This window comes from Ranitomeya imitator, chromosome 5, assembly GCF_032444005.1.
Source record: "Ranitomeya imitator isolate aRanImi1 chromosome 5, aRanImi1.pri, whole genome shotgun sequence".
NCBI classification, from domain to species: domain Eukaryota; kingdom Metazoa; phylum Chordata; class Amphibia; order Anura; family Dendrobatidae; genus Ranitomeya; species Ranitomeya imitator.
In genome coordinates, this window is record NC_091286.1 from 639,015,263 (window position 1) to 639,029,459 (window position 14,197).

General features: G+C 42.9%; 1 protein-coding gene across 2 annotated transcripts in view; it reads left to right on the top strand.

The window, feature by feature from the left end:
- Positions 1–2,553: 2,553 nt before the first annotated feature.
- KCNS3 (potassium voltage-gated channel modifier subfamily S member 3) overlaps positions 2,554–14,197 on the top strand; it is a 153,084-nt gene continuing 141,440 nt past the window's right edge. Inside the window, exon 1 of one of the 2 annotated variants that reach the window (XM_069728130.1) lies at positions 2,554–2,633. The gene's annotated coding sequence lies outside the window, so the exon portion shown is untranslated. The remainder of the gene's footprint in view (positions 2,634–14,197) is intronic. The other variant, XM_069728129.1, reaches the window with a different exon arrangement.

Sequence of the window (14,197 nt, forward strand, 5' to 3'; positions counted from 1 at the left end):
AGTGGGAACATTATTAATTACTATGTGGAGGCACATAGGGGGCACTATTGCTATGTGGAGACAGTGGAAACATTATTACTATTTTAAGGCACAGACAGGGCAATATTACTATGTGGAAGAATAGAAGGGGCAATATTACTATGTGAAGGCAAGGTGGGAGCATTGATACTATGTGAAGGAATGCAAGTGCAATATTACTATGTGGACTCTTAGTGGAAGCATTATTCCTATGTGGAGGTGCAGTGAGAGACTTTATATAATGTGAAGGCACATTCTTATTTTGTGGAGGAACAGAAGGAGGCACTGTTACTATGTGGAGGCACAGTTGGGGAATTATTGCTATGTGAAAGCGCATAGATGGCATTATGACCACGTGGGGGCAGAGAGGGAGAATTATTATCCTGTGGAGGTACAGAGAGGGCAATATTACTGTGTGCAGACACAATGGGGGCACTATTGCTATTTGGAGGCACAGAAAGAGACAGTCTGCAGGGATGAGTCTTGGATGGAAGAAGTTATGGTGGTCTGGTTTGTATGAATAAACAAATATTGCAAATGAATAACTTCGGGGTCGTGGTCCTCAGTAAGTCACAGGATTTAAAGGGGTTGTGGTCTGGTGGTGTTATTTGTTTCATATGACAAAATCCATGGTAATATTGGTCTTAGATAATCATCAGAATGATGGTATTATTCGATCACTATATGGTGGTAATATTTAGTCCTAGTGTGATGATTATACTTGTATAGTGGTATTACTTGCTGTCTGTGGGACTTTAACCCCTTCCTAACCCAAAAACTGTGTATGGTGTACACAATATTTACCAATGACACAACGGCATTTGGGCTACAGCATGCTACTTAGGCTGGGTTCACACTGCGTTAACAGCAGCCCGTTCAACACATGCGTTAACGGGCTGCTGTTAATGGAAATGCCGGTATGTCAGCTCGCTAGCGCTGATAGAGCTAGCAGATGCTCTATCTGCGCTAGCAGTGACGGTCCTGGAAACACTGCAGCCCGCGTCCCAGGGTCCGTCACTCAATGACAGCACATCGCTAACGCGCTAGCGATGCGTCCGACATTGGACTCAATGGCGGCATTAATGGACCACGTTACACTGCGTTATGCCGCAGTGTAACGTAGTCTGTCTAACGGATGCGTGCAACGCAGTGTGAACCTGGCCTTACCCCGCATTGCTCCCCTGACAACTAACGACAACGAAACGCGTTGGGAGTTTTGGGTGAAGGGGACTCGCAATTGGCCCACAGGAAGGACTACTAAGAGTGGTATCAATCACCTCCATCATAAGGAAAGACTGTTGCAATTGCGCTTTATAATACCGTTCTATGTGTATAGTGGGTGATGTGGCGCCAAGTGTATATAGGCTGGATGTAGAGACACGACTATTAATTTAATCACCATTCCCCCTGCTATACGTATAAGGGTGCACGCTGGTAATAGGACAATGACCTATCACCCTATATTTGTGCCTTGTCAAGTTGGTGCGTATCGGGTTCATACTGTACATGAGTAGGCGCGGAGGATATCTGGTATCCCAACTAGGATAATAACGATTACTAGATATAAATAGGCTTCAGCAAGCTCATATAATGTTATACTGGATATCTAGCGCTTGGTATAAATGTAATAACAACTGCATATGAGAGGAAGCAGATTGATCCAATAATTGGGCGAAACAAGGTGCCTAAGCTCCAAGAAAGCAGAACCTGATATTTCATGGTTCATATTTAACGAATCATTAGACAAAAGCACCAGGACATCTCCAATCTATGAAATATTGAAGAGTAATAGAAGGAGATTTGGTGATATTGTGCGCACCATACACTGTTTTTGGTTTTTTTTTCCATGCACATTGCACTATGGGTTAGTTGTGTCTATGTTGTAAAACAAATGTAATAAAAGTAAATATTTACCGTAAGTGCGACACCAATGAATAAACTTGCTGGGTTACCACCTATTGGCTACTTATGTGATTGCAATATATAGAAGATGATATCAAATGATTGGGGAAACTAAAAAATATATATAATTAAATAAAGATATAAAATTAATTAAAACAAATATAAAAAGCAATAAAAATGTATCCTGAAATGGTACCAATAAAAACAACAGTTTATGGTGGAAAAAACAAACCTCCACCCGGCTCCATTGACTGAGAAATGAAAAAAGTTATGAGTCTCAGAAAATGGAAATACATTTTTTTTAGGCAAATTTCTGATTTTTTTTTTTTAACTATTTGTACAAATAGAAGAGCTGAATTTGTCAATGGATCAAAGCAAAACTACTCTGGTATCCCAGTGTGTTGTCTGTGGTTCCCTACATTCTGTATTCTGTAAGTTCTTCCCAGGAGAGGTCACACAGTCAGCTCTGCTACATGCAGGGTGCACACATCCCATCTGGGGGGGAGTCCTCGGTGGCATATGGTCCTGATCCTGCTGTGCTGTGTGTTCCCCAGCCAGGAGGGGAGGGGAGTCAGCAGGTCCAATGATGGTTCTGCCTCTGCTGCCAGCATCCCCTCCCCGTGCAGCCTGTGTGTGCTCGGGAGGGACCAGCTGCAGCAGCTCAGCCCGGGACCGGAGCACCGACAGCACCGAGCACACAGCTCTGCCTCCAGGTATGTCCCCCAGCATGTCACCCCTGGGTGCTGAGCTCAGCCAGGACTGGCAACTTCTCACCGCATCAGGAAAGTGCACAGACAGCTGCAAACTCCTCTGTGTGTATTGTACCAGCAGCACAGTCACCTGTGTGTATTGTACCAGCAGCACAGTCACCTGTGTGTATTGTACCAGCAGCACAGTCTCCTGTGTGTATTGTACCAGCAGCACAGTCACCTGTGTGTATTGTACCAGCAGCACAGTCACCTGTGTGTATTGTACCAGCAGCACAGTCACCTGTGTGTATTGTACCAGCAGCACAGTCACCTGTGTGTATTGTACCAGCAGCACAGTCACCTGTGTGTATTGTACCAGCAGCACAGTCACCTGTGTGTATTGTACCAGCAGCACAGTCACCTGTGTGTATTGTACCAGCAGCACAGTCACCTGTGTGTATTGTACCAGCAGCACAGTCACCTGTGTGTATTGTACCAGCAGCACAGTCACCTGTGTGTATTGCACCAGCAGAACAGTCACCTGTGTGTATTGTACCAGCAGAACAGTCACCTGTGTGTATTGTACCAGCAGCACAGTCACCTGTGTGTATTGTACCAGCAGCACAGTCACCTGTGTGTATTGCACCAGCAGAACAGTCTCCTGTGTGTATTGTACCAGCAGAACAGTCACCTGTGTGTATTGTACCAGCAGCACAGTCACCTGTGTGTATTGTACCAGCAGCACAGTCACCTGTGTGTATTGTACCAGCAGCACAGTCACCTGTGTGTATTGTACCAGCAGCACAGTCACCTGTGTGTATTGTACCAGCAGCACAGTCACCTGTGTGTATTGTACCAGCAGCACAGTCACCTGTGTGTATTGCACCAGCAGAACAGTCTCCTGTGTGTATTGTACCAGCAGAACAGTCACCTGTGTGTATTGTACCAGCAGCACAGTCACCTGTGTGTATTGTACCAGCAGCACAGTCACCTGTGTGTATTGTACCAGCAGCACAGTCACCTGTGTGTATTGTACCAGCAGCACAGTCACCTGTGTGTATTGTACCAGCATATACTATATACAGGAGGAGATGACTTACAGGTATATATTATATACAGGAGGAGATGGCACACGTATATACTATATACAGGAGGAGATGACATACAGGCATATACTATATAAAAGAAAAGATGACACATGGGTATATAGAGAAGGAGATGACCAGCAGCACAGTCACCTGTGTGTATTGTACCAGCAGCACAGTCACCTGTGTGTATTGTACCAGCAGCACAGTCACCTGTGTGTATTGTACCAGCAGTACAGTCACCTGTGTGTATTGTACCAGCAGCACATTCACCTGTGTGTATTGTACTAGAAGTACAGTCACCTGTGTGTATTGCACCAGCAGCACAGTCACCTGTGTGTATTGTACCAGCAGCACAGTCACCTGTGTGTATTGTACCAGCAGCACATTCACCTGTGTGTATTGTACCAGCAGAACAGTCTCCTGTGTGTATTGTACCAGCAGAACAGTCTCCTGTGTGTATTGTTCCAGCAGCACAGTCACCTGTGTGTATTATACCAGCAGCACAGTCACCTGTGTGTATTGTACCAGCAGCACAGTCTCCTGTGTGTATTGTACCAGCAGCACAGTCTCCTGTGTGTATTGTTCCAGCAGCACAGTCACCTGTGTGTATTGTACCAGCAGCACAGTCACCTGTGTGTATTGTACCAGCAGTACAGTCACCTGTGTGTATTGTACCAGCAGCACATTCACCTGTGTGTATTGTACTAGAAGTACAGTCACCTGTGTGTATTGCACCAGCAGCACAGTCACCTGTGTGTATTGTACCAGCAGCACAGTCACCTGTGTGTATTGTACCAGCAGCACATTCACCTGTGTGTATTGTACCAGCAGCACATTCACCTGTGTGTATTGTACCAGCAGCACAGTCACCTGTGTGTATTGTACCAGCAGAACAGTCTCCTGTGTGTATTGTACCAGCAGCACAGTCACCTGTGTGTATTGTTCCAGCAGCACAGTCACCTGTGTGTATTATACCAGCAGCACAGTCACCTGTGTGTATTGTACCAGCAGCACAGTCTCCTGTGTGTATTGTACCAGCAGCACAGTCTCCTGTGTGTATTGTTCCAGCAGCACAGTCACCTGTGTGTATTGTACCAGCAGCACAGTCACCTGTGTGTATTGTACCAGCAGTACAGTCACCTGTGTGTATTGTACCAGCAGCACATTCACCTATGTGTATTGTACTAGCAGTACAGTCACCTGTGTGTATTGCACCAGCAGAACAGTCTCCTGTGTGTATTGTACCAGCAGTACAGTCACCTGTGTGTATTGTACCAGCAGCACAGTCTCCTGTGTGTATTGTACCAGCAGCACAGTCACCTGTGTGTATTGTACCAGCAGCACAGTCACCTGTGTGTATTGTACCAGCAGCACAGTCACCTGTGTGTATTGTACCAGCAGTACAGTCACCTGTGTGTATTGTACCAGCAGCACAGTCACCTGTGTGTATTGTACCAGCAGTACAGTCACCTGTGTGTATTGTACCAGCAGAACAGTCACCTGTGTGTATTGTACCAGCAGTACAGTCACCTGTGTGTATTGTACAAGCAGAACAGTCTCCTGTGTGTATTGTACCAGCAGAACAGTCACCTGTGTGTATTGTACCAGCAGAACAGTCACCTGTGTGTATTGTACCAGCAGCACAGTCTCCTGTGTGTATTGTACCAGCAGTACAGTCACCTGTGTGTATTGTACCAGCATATACTATATACAGGAGGAGATGACTTACAGGTATATATTATATACAGGAGGAGATGGCACACGTATATAGTATATACAGGAGGAGATGACATACAGGCATATACTATATAAAAGAAAAGATGACACATGGGTATATAGAGAAGGAGATGACATGCAGCAGGTATATTCTATATACAGGGGAGATGACATACAGGTATATACTATATACAGGTGATGACATACAGGTATGTACTATATATAGGAGGAGATGACATACAGGTATATACTATATACAGGGGAGATGAAAATAAGAGAAGTGAGGTGCTATAACTAACCACAGATATTTACTATACCCAGGCAACGCCGGGCTTTTCAGCTAGTATCAAATAAAGAGACACACACACAATTAAAGAGACACACACACACACATCACATATTGGATGGGTGATATTTATAATTACACATGCTGGAAAGACGCAAGGCATGTCTGTCTCCACAGGGAAGCCAGAGGCGTCGGTGTCTGCATAGCGGACATGGGATTTCTTGAAATCCCATCCACTATGCTATAACATCTGGCCCCTGTGGGTTGGACGCTGCGGATATACGCAGCGTCCAATCCACAGCTTTTACTGACTGTGGGAATATACCCTCAGAAATCTGTGTGAAATGCATTATCTGTTTATTCTTAAAAAAAAAAAAATTGCATGGGCTCCCGCATAATTTTCATAACCAACAGAGGGAAAGCCGTCGGCTGAGGGCTGATGTTAATATTCTGGGATGGGGTCTCCCTATAAAATCGAGCCATCAGAGGCTATGCACAGAGCTGCGGGCTCAAGTTAATAGCTTGGGAAGGGGCCATGTACATTGGCAAGCCCCAGGCTAAAAACAACAGCTCTCCGCCACCCCAGAAATGGAGTATCTTATAGATGCACCAATTCTGGCACTTAGCCTCACTCTTCCCACTTGCCCTGTAGCGATGGCAAGTGGGGTAATATTTGTGGGGTTGATGTCACCTTTGTTTTGTCCGGTGATATCAAGCCCACGGCTTAGTAATGGAGAAGCGTCTATAAGACACCTATCCATTACTAATTCTATAGTATTATGGTAAATAAAGACACAGCAAGAATAAAGTCCTTTATTTGAAATTACCACACAGACTCCTTTATTAATCAAATTTACCATACTTACTGCATCGCCTAATCCCCGAATCCCTCGATCTCCTGCAACAAAAATAAAATAGTAAGCCAACATAAATACTCCCTGTCCGCTGTAGCCCATTTACTGAGTGTCCCACGATGATCTCACATGTAGAACAGTCACATCAGGAGATGTGACCGCCCTACCCGGTCTCTGGTGATACACTGACAGGAGATAATCGCTCCTGCAGTGTATCACTGAGAGTTCACTGGAGTTCATGCTCTCACTTATGACACCACTGCGTGAGAATTTTCTCATGCAGCGGTGCCGCAAGTGACAGTTCGAACTCCGGTGAACTCTCACGGCGGCGCAGTGATAGACTGAAAGGAGGAAATCCCTCCCGTAGTGTATCACAGGAGGCTGGGTAGAGCGGTCACATCTTCTGATGGGACTGTTCTACACGTGAGATCGTCGTGGGACACTCGGTAAATGGACTGCGGCAGACAGGGAGTATTTATGTTGGTTTATTATGTTATTTTTGATGCAGGAGATGTGAGTGCGGGGATTAGGTGTTTGGTGAGTATGGATGTGTTTTTTTGCTTTACAATACAACACAGTTGCCGGATGATGGGACTACTGTTCCATCATCGGTGCATGCTGTCACTGTTATATGTGACAGTAGACATAGCCGGATGGGAGTAGGAGTCCCATCAAAAGATGCCTGGCTACACACAGACACCCGCACACACACACAGACACCCGCACACACAGACACCCGCAAACACACACACACACACACACAGACACCCGCACGCACACACACCTACACAGACACCCGCAAACAGAGACACACAGACACCTGCACATAGCCGCACAGACACCCACACAGACATACACAGACACCCACACAGACACCCACAGACAGACCCGCACATATTCTCCGCTCCCACATAGTCTCCACCCACACACATATTCTCCGCCTTTTTACATCTGTGGTTTAGCTGCGTATTTGATTGACTCAATGTAAGTCAATGGGTGCAGAGATGCTGCAGAACCGCAAAAAGAATTGACATGCTGTCTAAAATAAAACGAATGCTGCAAATCAGTGTGAAATTTTCTGCAACATGTGCACACCATTTCTGGATTCTCATTGATTAACATTGCTTCAGGTACCCTTTGCGGATTTGGTTCAATTCGTGCAGAAAAAACGCTGCTGATCTGCAACAAGATCCGCTACGTGTGCACATAGCGTAAAAGGCGCTTTTTATTGTGAAAACTAGTTTTTGGTTTTTACATCACTATATTTTGAGAGCTAGAATGTTTCCATATTTCAGCCGACAGGCTCATGTGGTGGCTTGTTTTTTGCGAGATGAGCTGACATTTTTATTGGTACCATTTTCGGGCACATGACTTTTTTTTATCGCTTCTGATTTTTGGGAGTCAGAATGAAGAAAAAACAGCAATTCATGAATTAAAATCATTAAAATTGGTAAGACCGCTTTATTCTTTGGGTCAGCGATACCTCATTTATATTTTTTTAATGTTTTGGCGCTTTTACACAATAAAAACTATTTCATAGGAAAAAATTTTTTTGCATCGCTTTATTTTGAGAGCTATAACTTTTTTATTTTTCTGCTGATGGAGCTGTATGTCAGCTTGTTTTTTGCGGGACAAGATGACGTTTTCAGCGGTACCATTTTTATTTATATATGTCTTTTTGATCGCGTTGTATTGCACTTTTTGTTCTGTGGTTTGATGATAAAGCATTATTTTTTGCCTCGTTTTTTAATTTTTTTTACGGTGTTCACTGAAGGGGTTAACTAGTGGGACATTTTTATAGTGGGTCGTTACGGACGTGGCGATTCCAAATATTTGTACTTTTATTGTTTTTTATTTCCATAAACATATTTGTTGGAAAAATATTTCTTTCTTTTTTTTCTTTATTTGGGGATTTAAAAAATTTTTTTTTTACACATTCTAATATTTTTGTTAAACTTTTTTACATTGTCTCAGTATGGGATATCACTGTATTATATCAGATCACTGTTCCAACACTCTGCACTGCAGAGTATCAGATCAGGATCTGACAGGCAGGGAAGGAGGCTTCTCAGGTCCTGCTCTCAGCAGGTGCTCACAAGCCACCTTCCCTGCAGGACCCGGAAGGACCCCGCGGCCATCTTGATGCTGGGGGTCTCCATGAAGACCATCAGGACAACGCAACCACATCATGTTGTCCTGATGGAAGCGCGCAGGGAGCCCCCTCCCTGCGCGATGCCCCTCTTTGTTGCTGCCGTCAATACTGACAGTGGCATCAGAGGGGTTAAATGCCCACGACTGGTGCCAGCACCGATCATGGGCATTGCTGCAGGGGGTCAGCTGTCACATACTGATGACACCCACACCCGATCGCTGCGACGCTCATCGTGAGGCTTCGCTATCAGTGCGCCGTACTAGTACAGCTGTTTGTGGGAACGCATCTCCCGCAAAGCAGTACTAGTGCGGCGCATGTTGGGAAGAGGTTAAAATGCCAAAAGTGACTAGCAAACCCTAAATAAATAGAGTCCTTAGCAGGACATAAACAAGGTTACACTATCAAGCACAATAATAAGTATCAAAATTTGACAATGTGAATACAAGCATAACAAAAGAATTAGTAGCAAATGCAAGTAAGTATTGGAAGTCAAGTCACATTGAAAAACACGAATGAGTCAATGGTGACCCTATTTGGTCAGGATTTGCTAGCTACTTTTGGCATTTTACATGTTTTATTGTTTATGGTTGTATACTTTTGTCTTTTTATGTACACTACCTGACAGAAGTTATGTCGCTTATCCAAATTATGTAAATCAAAGCTTATAACCTGACGTTAAATTCATCCATTGGTTGTATGAATTATTCTTTTGAAAGCTGAAACCCTCTGAAATGTGGTTTAGGTTAAGAAAATAAATTGGCATCAATGCAGAAATATTGATCAGTTATGAACACAGAATGGTCAGATTTTGGAAAGACAAAAGTTTTGTCGCCCACAGAAAGTAATGTGATATTCAAACAAATAATTAACTTAAAATACAAATATATGTTGCACAACATTGGTGAATGAAGTTGTGGTGCTGTTAGAGTCATATTTAATATATTGTGTGACTTCCATGAGCTTGAAGGACTGCATCCATGCGATTCAACAATGATTCATGCAATTTATTAATGAAGTCATCAGGAATAGCAAAGAATGCAGTCTAACATGCCTCCCAGATTCTTTGGTTTTGTCTTCCAAGCTTCCTCTTTCATCCTACCCCAAACATGCTCAATGATGTTCATGTCTGGTGACTGGTCTGGCCAGTCCTTGAGCACCTTGATCTTTTGTTGCCTGGAGGAATTTGATGTAGAGATGGATGTATGAGATGGAGTACCATCCTGCTGCAGGATTTGACCCTTTTATGATTAGGAATATAAGAGGTAGCTAATACTTCTTGATATTTTAGGCTATTGATATTGCCTTCCACCTTGCAAATGTTTTGCACACCCCCATACTGAATGTAACCCCAGACCATGATCTTTCCACCACCAAATGTAACTGTTTTCTGGGTGTATTTTGGATCCATACAGGCTCCAGTAGGTCTCCTGCAGTATTTGCAGTGGCTGTGGTGTAATTCTACTGAAGGTTCATCAAAGAATTCCACCTTCTGCCACTTTTCCAGCGTCCATCTGTTTAGCAGGCTGTGGGACTTTGCAAATGCCACACATTTTTTTATTTGCCTTTTGTTTAGTGCTGGCTTCTGGGCACTGGTTTGACCATGTAGGTCATTTCGAGACAGAATCCTACAAACTGTTCTAGTTGGCACAGGGACTTGAGGTGACCAGGCCTGTTGGAGCTCTGCTGCAGTGAAAGAGGGGCTTGCTTTGGATTTTCTAAGGAACAAACCTTCCTCCTGAGCTTGTCAAACACATCTCCAGTCTCCTCAAATTTTTTTTAATTCTTTGTACTTGATGCTGAGACACATTAAAGGTGCCAGCCACCTCTGCAGTGGATCTGGTCTTCAGCCTCTTGATAATCCAGGCTTTGGTTGCAGTGTGGATTTTTGGCATGTTGTCAGAGCTCAAGTTGTAGTTCAAGTGAAGGTCTGGGTTGCTGGGTTTCTTTTTATACACACACACTAATTAACCAATCATTTACTGAGCACAGGTGAGGATGTAAACTAGGATTGGGTTCATTATATGACCAGGCAAGAAAACTTTTGTCTTGCTAAAATCTGACCATTCTGTGTCCATTAACTGATCAATTTTTCTGCATTGATGCCAATTTATTTTCTTAACGTAAACCACATTTTGGAGGGTTTCAGCTTTCAAAAGAATAATTTATACAACCAATGGATGAATGTCACGTCAGGTTATAAGCTTTTATTTACATAACATGGATAAGCGACATAACTTCTGTCAGGCAGTGTAGATAAGTTCCTTGGGGGTTCTAGTTTCCAATATATTGTCACTTGTGGGGGGTTTCCACTGTTTAGGTACATCCGGGGGTCTGCAAATGTAACGTGACGCCCGTAGACCATTCCATCAAAGTCTGCATTCCAAAACAGCGCTCCTTCCCTTCTGAGCTCTGCCAAACACCCAAACGGTGGTTCCCCCCACATATGGGGTATCAGCGTACTCAGGACAAATTGCAAAACAACTTTTGGGGTACAATTTCTTTTATTACCCTTGAGAAAATAAAAAATTGGGGGCGAAAAGATCATTTTTGTGAAAAAAATATGATTTTTTATTTTTACGGCTCTGCATTATAAACTTCTGTGAAGCACTTAGGGGTTCAAATGCTCACCACACATCTAGATAAGTTCCTTAGGGGATCTACTTTCCCAAATTGTGTCACTTGTGGGGGGTTTCCACTGTTTAGGCACATCAGGGGCTCTCCAAATGCGACCTGGCGTCCTATCTCAATTCCAGCCAATTTTGCATTGAAAAGTCAAACGGCGCTCCTTCCATTATCTATCTATCTATCTATCTATCTATCTATCTATCTATCTATCTATCTATCTATCTATCTATCTTCCCAGATTGTGAGACATGAGGAGCTGTTTCCTGTGATCCCTCTGTCATCCTGTAACATGGAGGGACAAAGTGGTCTCCGGTGAATGACTAAATTACATGTTTTATTTTGGTACGATTGTGTTCTTTTAGCTATCCAGGGAATAATATATCACCAGTTATGTATTCTATTTTTGTTAGTTACTAAACAGATACTATCTAAAAAGATCCACTATCCTACAACTCTAAAAGACTGACGTGTGTGACTAGAGTTTTCCCCCTCACATCTTTCATTTTCCCCCTCACATCTCTCATTTTCCCCCTCACTCCTCTTATTTTCCCCCTCACTCCTCTCATTCCCCCCTAACACTTGTCATTTCGACCTCACATCTGTCATTTTCCGATCACTCCACTATTTTCCCTCACTCTTCACATTTTGCACTCACACCTTTTCATTTTCACCTAAGACCCCTCATTTTCACCTCACACCTCTCATTTTCCCCTCAGTATATACATGTGTCATCTCTCTTATATATAGTATACACCTGTATGCCATCTCCTGTATATAGTTTATACCTGTATGTCATCTCCCCTGTATATAGTATATACCTGCTGTATGTTATCTCCTCCTGTATATTGTATATACCTATGTGTCATCTCCTCCTGTATATAGTATATACCTGTATGTCATCTCTTCTGTATATACTCTATACCTGTATGTCATCTCCTCCTATTTATAGTATATACCTGTATGTCATCTCCCATATATAGTATACACCTGTATGTCATCTCCTCTATATAGTATATACCTGTATGTCATCTCCCCTGTAAATAGTATATACCTGCTGTATGTTATCTTCTCCTGTATATTGTATATACCTGTATGTCATCTTCTCCTGTATATAATATATACCTGTATGTCATCTCTTCTTTATATAGCACATACCTGTGTGTCATCTCCTGTATACAGTATTTACCTGTATGTCATCTCCTCCTATATATAGTATATACCTGTATGTCATCTCCCCTGTATATAGTATATACCTGCTGTATGTCATCTCCTCCTCTATATACCTGTGTCATCTCCTCTTTTATATAGGATATACCTGTATGTCATCTCCTCCTGTATATAGTATATATGTGTGTCATCTCCTCCTGTATATAGTATATATCTGTATGTCATCTCCTCCTGTATATACTGTAGTATATACCTCTAAGTCATCTCCTCCTGTGTATAGTATATACCCGTGTGTCATCTGCTCCTGTATATAGTATATACCTGTGTGTCATCTCTCCTGTATATAGTATATATCTGTGTCATCTCCCCTGTATATAGTATATATCTGTATGTCATCTCCTCCTGTATTAGACCGCATTCACACGTTATTTGGTCAGTATTTTTACCTCAGTATTTGTAAGCTAAATTGGCAGCCTGATAAATCCCCAAACAACAGGAAGCCATCCCCCCTGGCAGTATATATTAGCTCACACATACACATAATAGACAGGTCATGTGACTGACAGCTGCGATTTTTATTTTTGAAGGATAATACCAGACTTGTGTGTGTTTTAGGGCGAGTTTCATGTGTCAAGTTGTGTGTGTTGAGTTGCATGTAGCGTCTTTTGTGAGATGAGTTTTGTGTGGCGACATGTGTGTAGCAACTTTTTGTGTGTCGAGTTGCATGTGACAGGTTAGTGTAGCAAGTTGTGTGCAGCAAGTTTTGCGCATGGCGAGTTTTGCGCGTGGTGAGTTTTATGTGTGGTGCGTTTTGAGTATGTGCAAGTTTTGTGTGAGGCAACTTTTGCATGTGTTGGAACTTTTGTTCATGTGGCAATTTTTCCGCGTGTGCAAGTTTTGCTTGTGGCGAGTTTTCCATGAGGTGAGTTTTGCACGTGTGGCTAGTTTGACGTGAGCCTAGTTTTGCATGTGGAAATTTTGCGCGTGGCGAGTTTTGAGCGGTGACTTTTGTGTTTCGACTTTTATGTGGCGAGGTTGGTGCATGTGTGGTGAAATGTGTGCTGAGGGTGGTATATTTGTTCAAGCACGTGGTAGTGTGTGGCGCATTTTGTGTGTTTGTTCATATCCCCGTGTGTGGTGAGTATCCCATGTCGAGGCCCCACCTTAGCAACTGTACGGTATATACTCTTTGGTGCCATCGCTCTCATTCTTTAAGTCCCCCTTGTTCACATCTGGCAGCTGTCAATTTGCCTCCAACACTTTTTTTCCTTCACTTTTTCCTCCATTATGTAGATAGGGGCAAAATTTGTTTGGTGAATTGGAAAGCGCCGGGTTAAAATTTCACCTCACAACATAGCCTATGACGCTCTCGGGGTCCAGATGGTGCAGATGCCAATCCCGGACATACACACACACACACACACACACACATTCATCTTTTTAAATTAGATCTATCGATCTATCTATCTATCTATCTATCTATCTATCTATCTATCTATCTATCTATCTATCTATGAGGAGCTGTTTCCTGTGATCCCTCTGTCATCCTGTAACATGGAGGGACAAAGTGGTCTCTGGTGAATGACTAAATTACATGTTTTATTTTGGTACGATTGTGTTCTTTTAGTTATCCAGGGAATAATATATCACCACCAGTTATGTATTCTATTTTTGTTAGTTACTAAACAGATACTATCTAA